The sequence below is a fragment of the Panthera pardus genome, unplaced genomic scaffold (genome assembly GCF_024362965.1).
Source record: "Panthera pardus isolate Hobbes unplaced genomic scaffold, ASM2436296v1 HiC_scaffold_22, whole genome shotgun sequence".
Classification (NCBI taxonomy): Eukaryota; Metazoa; Chordata; class Mammalia; order Carnivora; family Felidae; genus Panthera; species Panthera pardus.
Genome location: NW_026526788.1, coordinates 40,170,156 through 40,186,584, shown reverse-complemented (window position 1 = coordinate 40,186,584; position 16,429 = coordinate 40,170,156). Strand labels below are relative to the sequence as shown.

General features: G+C 37.0%; 1 pseudogene; it reads left to right on the top strand.

The window, feature by feature from the left end:
* The first annotated feature begins 14,709 nt into the window (after positions 1-14,709).
* LOC109264282 (histone-binding protein RBBP4-like) lies at positions 14,710-16,064 on the top strand (annotated as a pseudogene).
* Positions 16,065-16,429: the final 365 nt, after the last annotated feature.

Sequence of the window (16,429 nt, the reverse complement as noted above, 5' to 3'; positions counted from 1 at the left end):
TACATTCAACGTGTTTTGAGATGACTCATGTTGTTGCATGTGTCAGTAGTTATCCACTGAGTGTCAACAGTGTACAATTAATTCAACTGTTAATAGCACTCAAGTAATATCTTGAAATACATGTACAAAACGTCTATATTGAAATGCAAAACACTCTACAATAACATATGCAAAATTTCTGCACTGGAAACCCCCCAAAATATTACTGAGTGAAATTAATTATGGATTGTAAAACAATATTGTTAAGCTGTCAATCCTTTCTAAGTTTATCTATACTTTTAGTGCAATCCAGTCAAAATTCCAGCATGTTTTTTAAAATTTATTTATTTTTAGAGAGAGAGAACATGCATGCACAAGTTGGGGAGGGGAAGAGGGAGAGAGAGAGAGAGAGAGAGAGAGAGAATACCAAGCACATTGTGCACTTGGAAATGTAAATTATGTAGATAAGCCAAAGGTAAATAAGAAATTTTATAGAGGATTTACATTACCTACTGCCCAAATTTACAATATTGTTAATTCGTTAAGATAGTGTGGTATTATTATAAGGATGGATGTACCCAGAAATATATTATTATATAATGACATGTATCATTATTATATTATAATATCTATTATATATGCTATACGTTTCCTTTTAACATGAAGAATTACACTGACTGACTGATTTTAAAATATGAAACCTACCTCGCATTTCTTGAATCAGTCCTATTTGCTGGTGAAACACAGTTGCTTCTTGAACAACACAGGTTTGAATTGCGTGGATCCACTTACATGTGGATTTTTTTTTTTTTTGATAAATACAGTACAGTGCTGTATGTGTAATTTTTATTTTCTTAATAATATTTTCTTTTATATAGCTTACTTTATTTTAAGAATAAAGTATATAATACATATACAAAATATGTGTTAATTGACTGCTTACATTGTTGGTAAGGCTTCCAGTCAACAGTAGTCTATTAGTGGTTAAGTTTTGGGGAGTCAAAGTTATACGTGGATTTTCAACTGCATGGCGGTTGGCACCCCTAATCTCTGCAGTTGTTCAAGGTTCAAATGTATCATCATTTTTATGCATGGTTGCCTCTGATTTATATTCACCTGTATGATTTTGAGACAAATCGATCCCTGATTTATCTCCTTAAAAATGTCCTTAGCTGTCATTTTTTCTTTAAAATCAAGGTTAGAACAATAAAATTGGCAAAAGTCTCCCCATTTTTAAAAAAGTTATCTGGAAGAAATTGTGTAAGATTGGTTACATTTTTTTCTATAAAAGGTTAGAATTGTGATTCACATGGAAGATCTGTTGGTGATTGATGTGCTTTTGTGTGTGTGCATGTACGTGTGTGTGTGTGAAGATTTTAAATTATAGATCACATTTTTTAATAAATGTATTACTATTAAGACACTGTTTATTCTTTTTTTTAAATTTTTTTTAATGTTTATTTTATTTTTGAGACAGAGAGAGACAGAGCATGAGTGGGGGCGGGTCAGAGAGAGAGGGAGACACAGAATCTGAAACAAGCTCCAGGCTCTGAGCTGTCAGCACAGAGCCCGACGCGGGGCTCGAACCCACGAACCGTGAGATCATGACCTGAGCCGAAGTCGGAAGCTCAACCGACTGAGCCACCCAGGCGCCCCAAGACACTGTTTATTCTTGTATCAATAATAGTAAATTGTGTTTCTGTCTAGAAATTAGTTCATTTAATTTAAATTTTCATATTTATTGGCATAAACTGTTTCATAGAATCCTCTTATGATTCCAATGTCTTTGGAATCTATAGTGTGATTCCCTTTCTCATTTCTGATATTTATAATTCAGGCTTTTTTGTTGTTGTTAGTTTTCTTGATTTGGCTTGCCTGAGGTTTATGAATTCTGTCGCTCTCTTCAAATAACCAATTTTTGGCTTTGTTGATTCTCTCTAATATGCTTTGTTTCCTCTTTGTTTTCATTTTTATTATTATCTCTATAGCTTGCTTTCTTGTGTGTAAACTTTTCTTCTTATTTTTCTGTACATTTTCATGAATTTTGTTATTGTGCTTCAGAGAACAGTTTGATTGTACCTGATACTATTGCTTTGTAAATCTTATAATTTCTCTTTTTGGATATTTGTGGAATGGTTTTGTCTCTTTTGCATTTAATTTAAAAAAATTGCCTGCACATGTATAGTGAAGCTTTACCTGTTTGATAATTTCACTATTAAGTGCGTCCTAAGTCAGGCAGAGAAAGACAGATACCATATGTTTTCACTCATATGTGGATCCTGAGAAACTTAACAGAAGGCCATGGGGGAGGGGAAAGGGAAGGGGAAAAAAAGAGTTACAGAGAGGGAAGGAGGCAAACCATAAGAAACTCTTAAATACTGAGAACAGAGGGTTGATGGAGGGTGGGGGAGAGGGTGATGGGCATTGAGGAGGGCACCTGTTGGGATGACCACTGGGTGTTGATTGGAAACCAATTTGACAATAAATTATTTAAAAAATTAAAAAAATAAATCTAATGTTTTATTTAAAAAGAAGTCTGTCCTTTGACCTTAGGTCAGGGAATTTTTCTTTATTTTCTTTATTTTTTCTCAATATTTTCTTATGTATTCTTTAATCTGCTTGATAGGTTTCTCTTATCTTCTCTTATTTCTGATTTTCTCTTATTTTTCCTATATGAACTTTTCCATATATTTAAAATGTTTATTTGGAAGAATTTCTAGAACTTTTATTCTAGTCTTTCAATTCACTCTCCTGCTATTTCTAACCTGGGATCCAGTTGGATCCACTGGGATTCTAACCTGAATCCATTGTAATTAATACAGTGATTGTGATTTTAATCCACCTCATGTCTGCATGGGTTTCTTTTCTCTTTTTTTCTTTCTTTTCTTTTTCTTTTTGTGGTTGTTTTATTTTGCATAAAATGAATTTACTATGGAATTTTGCAATTTTGCTAATAATTCAAATGAGATATATCCTAGTTCCCCCCACCCCCGACCCTTAAATTTAAATAGCATCCTTAAATTTTTTTGCAAAGGTTTTAAGATTATGTCTGGATTTGTCCATCTTTCTACTAAACAATGCAAATAACAAGCGTGGTCTATAAACAATGGGTTAGTTATACCATATTCATAGCTTGATTGTGGCATTAAAAATGATGCAAAAAAAACCCCATGAAATTTTATCATTGTATGTTGTTTAATTAACCTGTAGAATGACATACCAATTTCTTTCATTTAGGTAGAAAAAATGTGGAAAATTGAGATATACTTGAACTAGAATCATGAATGGATCATGCTGATGAAAATCTGAGAAATACATCCTAAGAAGAAAGTTTGAAAGAACTGGTAAAATATAAAAATGTCTTCAAGAATCTCAAGGCTGCCAGGAAAATGATTAAATCTACTATTTTCGTATAGCCCTAAGAAATAGAAATTCGGATGGTGCAATCCAAAGAGTAACATTTTTAAAATTCAGAGCATGCCAAACTAGAAAAGTTTGGTCAGGAGAAGCTGTGCAAATAAAAGAGATACGTAGAAGAACCCAAACATGGAGCTCAAGGACATAGGAACTAACACCCAGATGACCATCAGTATTCCTTCTAACCAAGAGCTTCTGTGAAACTTCTTACATTCCCCCTTTCAATCCCAGTGCCTACTGCAAGACCAAATTTGGTCTGATGGGACAAATGGATCTGATATGGACAAGCATGGCTAAGATACTTTGGGATACAAGAGAAACTTTTTGTTTCTTCAAAATATATGATGATTAAAATACACTTTGCATGCTTTCATAACTGGTGAAGAGTCCATATAAAACCTGCACGTGAATGTTTCAAAAACTTTATTTGTAATTGCCAAAAACCGGAAGGAACCAAGTTGTCCGTGAATATGTAAATGGATAAACAAACTGGTACAGTCATATAATGGAATATTGTTCAGAAATAAAAAGAAATGAGCTATCGAGCTATAAAAGGACAAGGATGAATCTTAAAAGCATGCTGTTAAGCAAAAGTCAATCTGAAAAGGCTACGTACTTTATGATTCTGTATATATGACATTCTGGAAAAGACAAAACTATTGAGATAGGAAAGTGGTTGCCAGAGGGTTAGGGGCAAGGAGTAGGAGGGATGAACAGGTGGGGCACAGAGGATTTTTAGGACAGTGAAGCTAGTCTGTATGATACAGAAGTGACAGACACCTGTCATTAAACATGGGTCAAAACTCAGAATATAAAACACAAAGAGTGAACCATATGTAAACTATGGACTTTAGTAAACAATGTATCTATATTGGTTCATCAATTGTAACAAATATACCACATCAGCGCAAGATGGTACTACTAGAAAAAACTGTGGAAGTCAGGGGAGGCAGTATACCAGAACTATCTGTACTTTCCGTTCTATTTTTCTGTAAACCTAAAATTTTTCTTTAAAAAAATGACATCTACTAGTTAAAAAATGTGTGTAACTACTTGTACACTTTCATAACTGATGGAAGAACTTTTATTTTTTATTTTTTTAAAGAATTTTTTTTATTTTTTTTAATGTTTATTTATTTTTGAGAGAGAGAGAGAGACAGAGCATGAATGGGGGAGGGTCAGAGAGAGGGAGACACAGAATCAGAAGCAGGCTCCAGGCTCTGAGCCGTCAGCACAGAGCCCAATGCGGGGCTCGAACTCACAGACTGTGAGATCATGACCTGAGCTGAAGTCGGATGCTTAACCGACTGAGCCACCCAGGCACCCCTGGAAGAACTTTTAAAAACAACACAATAAAAGTGATCAATGCAATATTAAATGGAGATTTTTCTTCAAAAAAAAAAAATGAAAAGCTAAAATACTCTACATCCTGAATGCTTTTTATTTTTGTTTCTTGATCTAAAACTCCCAGGATAAATTTTACTGATGATGAGTGCTGATACCTTAGGGTTCAATCTCCTTTTGTTTTATGCTCTGCCATATTTGGCATAGCTAGCTAGGATTATTTGCTTTTTTTATTGAGATGTGTTATTTGGCTGACGTTATCACTTTTTTAAAAAAATAGTAGGCTCCAGGGCATTTCTTGTTTTCTCTACAATTTAAATTTCATTCTTATGTGGGAAACTCTTAATTGATGTAATCTATATCTAGTCTCGTATAATATGTATATATGCTATACATTGGCAAGTATGATTGTGTATTTATGCACACACATACTGGCTCTAGAATCAGCCATGAATTACTTAGGAACTTCACTACAGCCTAAGAGATGTTGTGTGGGCTTTCGAAAATATTTTCAACTGTGCATTTGAGTCTCCCTGAGGCATGTCTTTTTAAATGCTCGGAATCTGTTTCTCTGCCTCTGGTTATTTCATATGTGGCGGTAGTGACTGGGAATAATCCATTCTTTAAAATGATACAATATAATTGGAAGAATTACGCAGCTGGCAAATTGTTGCTCTTGACTATTATTGTACCTTCTTTGGTGGCCAAAGCAGATACATTATTTTTAACCTGTGTCATTTTCTGTTCCTGTCTCACAGGTCTGGATCCTCATGAGTTTTTGAATTCAACTCAGCCCAAGTCAAGATTCAAACCTAAAATCTCTGTTTCCTTAGAAACCTAAAGGCCACTTTCTGCTACCATGGAGGCTTGAAGCTTTTGGCATCAGTGCATTGTGCCTAATTCTTAGGCCCGGGCTTAAAATACTTGCATAAGTCTCTCACTTTTGAGGATGGGCAAGGCACAGTAGTCCTATGAATCTCAACTGCCTAGAATGGTCTCAGTTCTTAATACAAATGAGGGGACTCACTAAATTTTCTCTATATTTTATAGCTTTCATTAATTAAAAGTATTCAGAAACATCAGTAGAAAATTGTCTTTAATATATGATTTGTCACTTTATTTTTAATGTTTATTTATTGAAAGAGAGAGGGGCAGAGAGAGAGAGGGGAGAGAGAAAATCCCAAGCAGGCTCCATGCTGTCAGTGCAGAGCCTGACATGGGGCTTGATCTCATGAACTGTGAGATCGTGACCTGAGCCGAAATCAAGAGTAGAACGGATAACCAGCTGAGCCACCCAGGCACCCCTGTGCTCACTTTCAGTAATCTTTTCACATAATTTTAATATGGTCCCCATTTTTCTAATTCTTTCCTTCTCAAGATGGTTCTAAAAATCCATTTTTCCCCCATGTGTTTTGCAGAGAAAGCAGTAGTTGTCTTTCCTGTGTGCCATGACGGGCCTTATCTCAATGCTCCCCATTTCACACCTGTACATCCTCAAACCTCCCTGAACAATTCTGTTAATTGCTTCAGGTTTTCAGTCACATCCTTCAGCATATTTTCATTATTTCCCCCATTTTGGTGTTTAACTACCACTAGCCCCATTAGGAGGGTGCAAACTTCCTGGTTGTAATAAGGGTGCAAACTTCCTGGTTGTAATAAGGGTAGGAATATGTTATTAAATAGTAGGCAACTGTGATTTCTCAGATCCTAAGGCAGGAAGACAAAGTATTTCTGCACTTTCCAAGACTTTGTTGCTCCCAGGTTGCACTTACTCCCTAATGCAAGGGTGACAATGGAGAGAACCAACTCCTGTTATATCACTGGCCTGAATTAGCTGGAGAGGTTTTTACCCAATCCGCACTTATTTCAAGCATAAAGGTTCAAAATATTTCTTTATGTTTACATATTTATAAAGGAAATTCTTTTTTCTCTATCTCGTCCTCTCAAACTCCTCACCAGATACCTCTCAGGGCAGGACTAGGCAGTCACCTGTGACTCTGCCTCTAATTATTGTTCACTTCATTGTCAAAGTTAAAGCCAATAACACTGTCATTGATTCAAGATGGAGATTCTAGTGCCAGAATAACTGTGAGTGGCAGAGCTGAGTGTCAGCCCTTTATTGAGGCATTGACTCTATTTTCCTTAAACTACACAGTATCAGTACTTTTGGAGTAAAAAAAAAAAAGATAATCATCAAAACATTCCACAGTTCTGTGCTCTCTTTTTCTCTCTCTTATGAAGTTTCTCTTGAATTTATACATTTTTAATACATATTTTCTTTCAATGACCTTGATTGCTGATTTCTCTTCTGAATGTTCCAGTTTAAAAAGCATCTCACTTTTGTTTCATAAAATTTATATAATTTTGCTAGTTATCAGTGAAGTTTTTTTTCACATTTTTAGGTGGTTAGCACTTATATATAAGGATTGATATTTTTCTTTCTTTGGTTATCTTGAATATATGCATTGATATACATCATATATTAATGCACAAATTGATATTCATGCATGTATATATGTATTTTATACACATCAATTGATTTTATATATATACACATACATTCATTTGTATATTTTGTATGAATATATATGTATATGTATCTCAATCAATTTTCAAACTCATTGACAGAGAGTATTTGCATTTTATTTTTAAAAATAAAAAAATGTTTATTTATTTTTGAGAGAGAGACTGCACACACAGAGGAGGGGCAGAGAGAGAGGGGGACAGTGGACCTGAAGTGGCTCTCTGCTGACAGCAGTGAGCCTGATGTGGGGCTTGAACCCACGGAGCACGAGATCATGACCTACGCTGAAATCAGAAGCTCAACCAACTGAGCAGCCCAGGTGCCGCAGTATTTGTATTTTAAAGACTTCTGTCTATAATTACACTACCATTTATGTTATTCTTGCATAATATTTTTTTCAGGTAGTTCATATTTTATTTTTCATCTACTTTTATTTTAAGGACTAGCTCTATGGTTTCTTTTATTATTATTATTTCATATTTTCTTTTTGTTTTTTCAATTTTATTTTGAATGTTTAGCTAATTTATTTTTAGCACTCTGTGGTAATATTCTGGACACTTCTATCCTGTACTAACAATACTCTGCTAATTTATTTTCTTTTTTTTTAAGTTTTTTTTTAATGTTTATTTATTATTCAGACAGAGAGAAACAGAACATGAACGGGGAGGAGGGTCAGAGAGAGGGAGACACAGAATCTGAAATAGGCTCCAGGCTCTGAGCGGTCAGCACAGAGCCTGACGTGGGACTCAAACTCCCGACCACAAGATCATGACCTGAGCCGAAGCCGGTCGCCTAACCAACTGAGGCACCCAGGTGCCCCTGCTAATTTATTTTCTAGTAAGTGTAACAAAGAATATATTTTCCCTCTAAATGCTATAGATGGCATGTACAGAGTACTCTCGATTGTATTCATTTAAAGAAAATCTCTAGTTTTCGTTTCCTTTATAATCCAAGTTATTTAGAAGACATACTATGTATATTTAATTTCTAAGGTAAATATTATTAATATTTAATAATAATGGCTAATGTGGTTATTAATAAATAGTAATGATATGGTTATTTTGACTATTCTTCTGTTAATTCCATGTTATTTTGTATTGTTTTTACATAATTTCCTACTTGCTTCTTTGTGTGAGCTTCCTTTATCACTTACTGCATAATATCTATTTGTATTTAAGTTTTTCTTGACTATCTTGGGGTACCTGGGTGGCTCGGTTGGTTAATAGCTGACTCTTGATTTTGGCTCAGGTCATGATCTCATGGTTCATGGGACTGAGCTCCAGGTAGGGCTCTGCAGTAACAGCATGGAGCCTCCTTGGGATTCTCTCTCACTCTCAAAAATAAATAAGCTTATTTTTTTTTTCTTCAGTACCTGAGCATATTCTATTTTTATTGGATAAAAGGCTCCCGAATAAAGATATATGTCTTTTAAAAAAACTTGTATTCAATGTATTTACTATATGTTGACAACTATTATAACTGTCATAATTCTCACCTTATAATTACGGTTGTACCATAAAATTTGTATGAAATATTAATTTCTATTTTAACTGTTTTTCCTATACTTATTTAGCAGGATGTCTTTTTATTTTTTGTTTTAATTTTTTTTAACGTTTATTTATTTTTGAGACAGAGAGAGACAGAGCATGAACGGGGGAGGGGCAGAGAGAGAGGGAGGCACAGAATCGGAAGCAGGCTCCAGTCTCTGAGCCATCAGCCCAGAGCCCGACACGGGGCTCGAACTCGGGGCTCGAACTCGCTGACCGCGAGATCATGACCTGAGCTGAAGTCGGACACTTAACCCACTGAGCCACCCAGGCGCCCCAGCAGGATGTCTTTTTAAATAGGATACCTTGTTAATAGGGAGTATGTGAAATTAATGCTCACCTTTTTAGTATCTAGTGTTAGAAATAGAAATCACTTTCAACCATATTTTTATTCCAGAAACAGTCATTTGTGTGTTCTCCTATGCATTTCAAATGTAGAATAGCGAATATCAAAATGTTTCATAAGTATATTTTATTTTCCTACACAGCATCTTGGCCAAAACTACCTCAGTCTTTGTTATTCTGCAAGTTTTTCTGTGGGAAACCTGAACAAACTTAAAAAAGCTGGATTCCCGTAACCACCTGTGAAGTCCAAGGTCCAAGATGAGGAAGACTATTGCAATGGAAAAGTGGTCCTGTCCAGCCAGTTTCCAGGGGTGGGGAAAGCCAGAGAAGGTTCCAGAATAATATTTCCTCTAGGAAAGAAAGATGGGTGGAAGGTGGTGATCCAGCTTTAAGACAAGTGTTATATACAATAGGTGACAACAGTGTGGTAAGCATGACACAGGACATCTGACCGAGGCTGGGGTGTGGGGTGAGGGGATCTTTGCTTGAAGAGTTGAAGTTTAATGGGGTGCCTGGGTGGTTCAGTTGGTTAAGCATCCAGCTTCAGCTCGGGTCATGATCTCATGGTCTGTAAGTTCGAGCCCCACATCAGGCTCTGTGTTGATAGCCTGAAGCCTGCTTCAGATTCATGTCTCCTTCTCTCTCTACCCCTCCCCGGCTTGCTCCCTCTCTCTCTCTCTCTGTCTCTCAAAAAGAAATAAACATTTAAAAAAGTTGAAGTTTGAAGGACAAGTCCCATTTAACTGTCAATTCTTTTTCTAGCACCACAGTGTCAGAATGAATGTGGACTTGTTGTAAGTACATAAAAAATGTTGAGCAATTGGAACACCCGTGTGACTCAATCAGTTAAGTGTCCAACTCCTGATTTCTGCTCACGTCATAATCTCACCCACAGTTCATGAGCCTGAGCCCCACATCAGGCTCTTTACTGACAGTGAGGAGCCTGCTTAGGAATCTCTCTCCCTCTCTCTCTCTGACCCTCCCCCATGTGTACATGCTCTCTCTCTCTCTCAAGATAAATAAATAAACATTAAAAAAATTGAGCAACATATAATGATGGTAACAATACAATAAATACGACTGATGTCAAAAGAAAGATGTTGTATCCCCTTATGGTAGAAATAAAAGCAGTCTTAAAACCTGCTTGTGAGGTGATGTAGCCAGGACCTGAGGAAATACCAGAAGTGAATTGAGCCTGGGGATTTAATACCTATGAGGCTGGAAGAGATGTGCCCATTGGACCTTTGAAATGGGCAGAGAAGCTTGAAGGAAGGCAGAATCAATAAAAGGCAAAGTGACAAAGAAGCTTGATTCTGTCCTGGGATTCTAGGTGGCTCCTGTGAGAGACACTGGCATGAAGTCCTAATCTAAATACGAGCAAGCTGCTGGAATTCTCAAGGTGGTGAAATTATTCTAACCAACGACACAAACAACTGCAAAAGATCACACATGAACGTACACAAGGCACTGAGCAGGAGGAAATTAAAAACCATTCTGTAGGAAATTTGTCAGAATAAAGAGCATATTAGATTCCCATGAGAGGATCAGCATTAGGAAGGAGATCAAAATTAAGAATCCCCCTGATGTGAGTGGCTAGACTCATTTGAAAGGCACAATAAAGTAAATATGTTGAAAGGATTAAATGGATAAAATGAGGATTAGAAAAAAATGGAAACTGTAAGAGGAACAGCCATATTTTAAAAGGAATCAAATGAAACTTTTAGAAGTAAAATTACAGCCCCTGATATGAAAAAACTCAGCGAATGTTAAATAGCAGATTAGGCACATTTAAGGAGAGATTTAATGAGCTGAATGATGGATCGGAGAAAATTATCCATCATGCGGCGCAGAAATGGAAAAAGAAAATACGAGAGGTGAGAGATAGAAGGAAGAGAGTGTGAACGTATCTAAGAATCAATCGACCAGTGTTGTACAAAGCAATCACAGAGAAAACTTTAATATTTAACAGAGTACATAAAAGAAGGCTTGTATTAGTAAAGATATATCTCATTTCATGGATAAAAGACTCAGTATCTTAAAGATATCATATCTTCTTAAATGCAAATAAATATCTAAATGTGCTTTTCACAGAGCTTAGCAGAGTGATCTTAAATTCAGACAGATTAATAAAAGTCTGATAACAGTCATGAAAATTTTAGAGCAGAGTCAGGTGGGAGGTAAGTGGAGAGAGTTTGCTATACCAGGTAACCAAATATGTTATAAAGCTTTAGAAATTTGAATAGTGTGATATTCCCAGCAGAGTGGATTTGTAGGCAGACAGAACAGAAGAGGGAGTCCAGAAGCAAACCCTTTACTGAAACTTGGTATATAACAAGTTCTTGTTTTTTAAAACAGTAAAGAAACGATCGCATGTTCTGGGGATTGGCAAATTGCTTCTTGCGGGTCCAGGTAGTAACTTTCTTAGGTCCTATCTCTGTCACAACTACTCAGTGCTGCTTGTTGTACCACAAAAGTTGCAAAATACGTTGTATAAAGGAACAAAAAGGGTGTCTTCCAGTAATATTTTATTTACAAAAATAGGCAGCAGGTCCATGGGCTCAGTTTGTCCATCTTCGATCTGTTTGATAAATTGCTTTCAGGTATTTGACAATTTGATTTGGAAACCTGTGAGATTAGATCCCCACCTTGCCCTGTATACCGAGCAAAAGGACTAGTGCTCTCAATATGAGAAGGAAACCTTTAGAATACTTAGAGAAAAATATAGGAGAATATCATGGTGAGATAAACAACCACAAAAAATAAAATATACCATGTGGGTAAATTTGACACTGTATTTTTGAAAATTCCCCATGTCTAAAAAGACTTTGCTAACTGAACTAAGTTTTAAAATAGGCTATAATGGGGCACTTGGGTGGCTCAGTCAGTTAAGCATCCGACTTTGGCTCAGGTCACATGATCTCACAGTTTGTGGGTTCCAGCCCCGCATTGGGCTCTGTGCTGACAGCTCAGGGCCTGAAGCCTGCTTCAGATTCTGTGTCTCTCTTTCTCTGTGCACTTCCCCTACTCATGCTCTGCCTCTCTCTCCTTCAAAAATAAATAAGCATCAAAAAAAAATTTTTTAAAAATTGTCTACACTTTGGGAGATGATATTTGCAGCATACAGAACGAGCTCAGGATTAGTTTGAAGAATGTTGATAAAATGCATGTATGTGATCGATAGGACAGACTAACCAAAAAGAAAAATCAAATGGGCAAATGATATCTAGAGTCAATTTAAGAAGAAGAAATTCAAATGACTAATACCCATATGAAAAGAAACTTAATCTTTAGTAATCAGATAAGGACAATTTACAGTGTTAGATGCGATCTCACAGTCATCAATACTGTGGGTATGAGGAGGTGGAAAGTTAAATATTGCTGCTTTAAGTGGAAGCGCCTACAGCAAAGTTGGAAAGCAATTTGCCAATATCTAGCAATATTGAAGTTGTGCATACAGTAATATCCATCCATGTTCAGTACATATTTGGGAGAAACTCTTACATATATATGCACATGGAGACATATCAGGATATTACCGTAGCATTGTTTATAGTAGCAAAAAAAAAAGGCAAACAAAAAATAAATATTTCATCAACAGAGGAAAGGTGAATATTTCCAGTGTTAATGAATACATTGTTCTATGCATATTGATATTTATGAATATCAGAATTATAACATTGAGTGAAAACTCTTTGCAGAATTGTAACTATAATGAGATTACTTTTATATAACAATGGAAAGTGAAAAAAAAACATTGCAATAGATTGATGTGTTAGTCAGAAAGAGGGGGTGGGAAAAGAGAAAATAAAAGGGTAATAAATATATATATGGATTTGTGGACTTGGGTGGGTAGGATAACCACCAATTTCAGGACATGGATGCCTCTTGGGAAAGAGAGGAATGGAATTGGAAAGATTCAAAAGGAACATGAACTGTATCTAAAATATTGTATTTTTTTTTAAGTGACAGGTGGCAATTTTGGCAATGATACCTTTATCACGTACGGGTAGTGGGTACCACTGACATCATATCTTCTTTTTGTAATTTCCCTCATGCTTAAATAATTTAATATTTTCTAAACAGGTAAAAGAGAAAAAAAGATATACATGTATCTACACATGTAAATATATGTATATACACACATGCACACACACATATACAGATGAAAACAATGGGGATAAGTGATAGAGATTGGATTATTCAAGGCTAAAGTGGGCAAAGGAAATAAAGAAATTGAGAAATTTGAGGGCTGCAGGTACAAGACAAGGCTTAAGACATTAGTAGGCAATAGATCATGCAGAACATTTTTGAGCAACAGAGAATCCCATTGAAGGTTTTTAAATTGAGGTAGGTGAGAAAGAGATGGTTGTAATAAATTCCAATTTAAAAAGATCCTATAGAATGCAGCAAAGAAAATGCATTGGGAGGTACAACTGAACAATGTGGGTCCACCACTTAGAGATCTATTTCGGTGGTCCCCAGAAAGAACAGCAGCAGCTTGTAGTAGTTTAAGCTATAATATCAGTAGGACTTGGTGATAAAATTGGGGAAGGAAATGAAAGCATCAAAATGATTCAAGATATTTGGCCTACATTGTGCCATCTTATTAGTTGAGGGATGTAGGAGAAAAGGAACATCATGATTTCAGTTTATTTTTATTTTATACTTTTAATATATGAAATTTATTGTCAAATTGGTTTCCATACAACACCCAGTGCTCATCCCAAAAGAGGCCCTCTTCAATACCCATCACCCATCCTCCCCTCCCACCCACCCCCCATCAACCCTCAGTTTGTTCTCAGTTTTTAAGAGTCTCTTATGCTTTGGCTCTCTCCCACTGTAACCTCTTTTTTTTTCTTCCCCTCCCCCATGGGTTCCTGTTAAGTTTCTCAGGATCCACATGAGAGTGAAAACATATGGTATCTGTCTTTCTCTGTATGGCTTATTTCACTTAGCATAGCACACCTCATGCCAGTCAGAGTGGCCAAAATGAACAAATCAGGAGACTATAGATGCTGGAGAGGATGTGGAGAAATGGGAACCCTCTTGCACTGTTGGTGGGAATGCAAACTGGTGCAGGCGTTCTGGAAAACAGTATGGAGGTTCCTCAAAAAATTAAAAATAGACCTACCCTATGACCCAGCAGTAGCACTGCTAGTTATTTACCCAAGGGATACAGGAGTACTGATAGGGGCACTTGTACCCCAATGTTTATAGCAGCACTCTCAACAATAGCCAAATTATGGAAAGAGCCTAAATGTCCATCAACGGATGAATGGATAAAGAAATTGTGGTTTATATACACAATGGAGTACTACGTGGCAATGAGAAAGAATGAAATATGGCCTTTTGTAGCAATGTGGGTGGAACTGGAGAGTGTGATGCTAAGTGAAATAATTTCAGTTTAAATATCTTTAGTTTGGAGGAAACAATAGCGCCAGCATGCAGAACTCGACCCCAGGATCCCCACCCCCTGCCCCCTGACGCAGTAGAAGAACATGTGATCAAAGAAGAATACAAAATATGGATAAAGAACATCCGTTTTCTTCTTTTCTTTACAATTCGGTGATGACTCATGCTCTGGAGTGGCCTAGCCTATTTGCACAGTGACTTCCAGATGAAACCAGACCAGAAGGGAAAGACTTCAGCACTCATTGACTTGTCCTGGGAACACATACATGGGATGAACAAAACCTCCTTGTGATAGCCCATGTGCAGCTCCCTAACGATGATGCTCAGTTTGATGCTTCCCACTATGGCAGTGAGAAAGGAGAATTTGGAGGTTTTGGCTCAGTTAGTGGAAACGTTGAAATAGAAATTAAGATCAACCATGAAGGAGAAGTAAACAGGCCACCACGATATGCCCCAGGACCCTTGTGTCACTGCAACAAAGACTCCATCCGGTGATGTTCTTGTTTTTGACTATCCCAAACATCCTTCCAAACCAGACCTTTCCGGAGAGTGCAACCCAGACTTGCATCTCCATGGACATCAGAAGGAAGGCTATGGACTTTCCTGGAACCCAAATCTCAGTGGGCACTTACTTAGTGATTCAGATGACCATACCATCCTCCTCTGGGACATCAGTACTGTTCTAAAGGAAGGAAAAGTTGTGGATGTGATTACAGGGCATACAGCAGTAGTAGAAAATGTTTCCCGGCATCTGACACCTGAATATCTGTTTGGGTCAGTTGCTGATGATCAGAAATTTATGATCTGAGATACTCCTTCAAACAATACTTCCAAAGCAAGCCCCTCAGTTGATGCTCACGCTGCCGAAGTGAACTAACTACCTCTCTTTCAATCCTTATAGTGAGTTCATTCTTTTTTTTTTTCTAAATAATTTATTTATTTTTAAATTTACATCCAAGTTGGTTAGCATATAGTGCAACAATGATTTCAGGAGTAGATTCCTTAATGCCCCTCACCCATTTGGTCCATGCATCCGTCCACAACCCCTCCAGCAATCCTTTGTTTGTTCTCCATATTTAAAAGTCTCTTACGCTTTGATCAGCTGAAAAGACTGTTGCCTTGTGGGATTTGAGAAATCTGAAACTTAAGTTGCATTCCTCTGAATCACATAAGGATGAAAAATTCCAAGTTCAGTGGTCACCTCACAAGGAGACTATGTTGGCTTCCGGTGGTACTGATCACAGACTGAATGTCTGGGATTTAAGTAACACTGGAGAGAAACAATCCTCAGAAGATGCAGAGGACAGGCCACCAGAATTCTTTTTTCATGGTGGTCACACTGCCAAGATATCTGATTTCTCCTGGAATCCCAACGAACCTTGAGTGATTTGTTCTGTATCAGAAGACAATATCGTGCGGGTTTGGCAAATGGCAGAGACATTTATAATGATGACGATCCTGAAGGACACATGGATCCAGAAAGACAGGGGTCCTAGATATGTCCGTGCTTTTTGTGATTTTAAACTCCCTCTTTTTTTCCTCTCAACCCTGAGTTTGATTTAACACTGGTTTTGACACACAAACTTTGGCTATCCCTCTATGATAGGTACCATCAACAATGGTATAGCCCAAACAGAGGGTGTTTTCTAAATATTAACTGGGGGATTTGATTCAGTAAATCCACAGACTTATATTTAAATTTTCTCCAGGGGGTGCCTGGGTGGCTCAGTTGGTTAAGCGTTTGACTTCAGCTCAGGTCATGGTCTCAGATTTCATGGAGTCAAGTTCCTCATTGGTGCTGAGCTGTCAGCTCAGAGCCTGGAGCCTGCTTTGGATTCTGTGTGTGTGTCTCTCTCTCTGC